This window comes from Aplysia californica, unplaced genomic scaffold, assembly GCF_000002075.1.
Source record: "Aplysia californica isolate F4 #8 unplaced genomic scaffold, AplCal3.0 scaffold00374, whole genome shotgun sequence".
In the NCBI taxonomy this organism is placed as follows: Eukaryota; Metazoa; Mollusca; class Gastropoda; order Aplysiida; family Aplysiidae; genus Aplysia; species Aplysia californica.
Window position 1 is genome coordinate 260,635 of NW_004797644.1, and position 2,013 is coordinate 262,647.

The window sequence follows — 2,013 nt, forward strand, 5'->3', positions numbered from 1 at the left end:
CCCCTCAAGCACCTACTGTTCCCTCTCGGTGTGTCCATAAGTCCGAATGGTCAATAAGTCCGATCTACCGTAAGGCCGTAGGGACATACACGACCAGCGTCACAAAGTGCATCTCACGCGTGAAAACAAAAAAGGCACACAGATAACTTAAGAGTTCCGCCTTACATATGACAACACGACACAGCGGTAAAGAGAACAGCATGAGCTGAAAAGACAATTCGTTCACTTTTTGTGAGGCGTGTAGTGTGTGGCAGTACAGGTAAACCCGAGATGGTCGACAAGAAGAAGAAACTTATTGAGCTTGTGAGAACCAGGCCACTTATTTGGGGCCCCAAAACTAAGACCACCATAACAAAGAACAAAGAAAACACGTTTGGGAAAATACAACCCACTTGTTTTTGGTGCGAAATCACCAGTGTCTTGAGTTCTTCATAAGTTTTGAATGACTTTCTTAGATAGTCGAAGAACAATTTGTCGTCTTTACGCATCTTCAATGAGCAAAAAGTTAGTTGAAGTTGGATAGATAGATATTCACGGGACCACATGGTGCGCTTTTTTCTCTTCTTTGTATTTATTAGCAATGCTAACAAAATTAATGTATCTTCATCAGAAGAATCCATCACGACGAAAGGAAATGTGACCACCTATATATTGTCGCGTGTCGCGTCTATGTGACGTTGGGGGGGTCAAGACCTGTCGGACGTCGCATGCCCACACGTCGTGAGCTGCGTGCAGTGTGTCTTCCTATGTAAGGTTGGCCTTATGATTCCCTCAATTCCCCCCCCCCTCTCTCCAAGGCCCCTCCCTCATTCCTCTCCCCATAATCCACTCACCTACTATCCCCCCTCCGTGTGTCCACAATTACGACAAGTCAGTAATGATTCCTCCCACCCCGTTCCCTCCCCCTCCTTCCCTGTCCCTCCTCCCCTTCCCCTCCTTCCTTTCCCCTCTTTCCCTCCCCCTCCTCCCTTCTCCCTCCTTCCTTTCCCTCATCCACCCACCTACGGTTCCCCCGTGTGGTCAGTGTGGCTCCCTCCCACCCCTTTCCCCCTCACTCCCACACACTCGCCTTTCGCCCCTTCCCATGATCATCATCATCATCATCATCATCATCATCCTCTCTCTCTCTCCCTCCCTCTCCTCCCCTCTCTCTCTCCCTCCCCCTCTCCTCCACAGGTCATAGTAGGCACCATGTGCCACCTCGTACACTTCTTCTCCTCTTTCCCTACCCTTGTGCTGTTGAGCGCCACCTATGGAATGTTCGGAGGCGCCCGGATGTCTTTCATGCCTGTGCTCGCCATCGACCTGCTAGGGGTGGACAACTTGAGCAAGGCGCTGGGATTCAACGCCATGGTGGCTACGTTTTCCCTATCTCTGCACCACCCCTTTCTCAGTGAGTACTTTCTCCGTGATGTACATAATATGTGAGGCAGCGTGGTGGAATCTGGCTCTCGTCAAAATAATGAAATCGAAGAAAACAGCAGTTTTCTCCCTGCTTAGCAATTTTTATTAAATTTTTTGTTTTTCGGCACAACACCTTGTATGTCCATTTACAAATACATTCTTTTGAGGATTTCCCCGAAAACGTTGTTTAAAGGCACAAAAAATATAAATTTACAGTTTCCATTGACTCTCCAGCGTTGGAATTTACCAAGCTTTTTCGGCCATTTTCTCGCTAATTTTACCTCTGAAACCAGGTGACCCCCACCTCCTTCAATCCAAAATATCTCCACTTCGATTGAAGATGGATGGGTAATCTTATCATTGAAAGCAAGACAAATGAACAAATTTGAAGATGATACCGATAACTCAATATGCCCAAAAATTGACGAGAGCCTGATTCCACCACGCTGCATCACATATACTTATTATCTTGTCGTCGCTTGCATTCATCACTGTTGTGTGTCAAAAGACGAGGTTAGCAGAAGGAAAAGGCTGTTTTATTTTGGTCCACTCAGAAGGAAAAAGCTGTTTTATTTTATTTTAGTCCTCATAGAAGGAAAAAGCTGTTTT

General features: G+C 46.5%; 1 protein-coding gene across 1 annotated transcript in view; it reads right to left on the bottom strand.

Moving 5' to 3' along the window:
* The window catches only part of LOC101860031 (sialin), a gene marked incomplete at its 3' end in the record, with an annotated part of 15,030 nt that overhangs the window by 11,561 nt on the left and 1,456 nt on the right, over nucleotides 1-2,013 (bottom strand).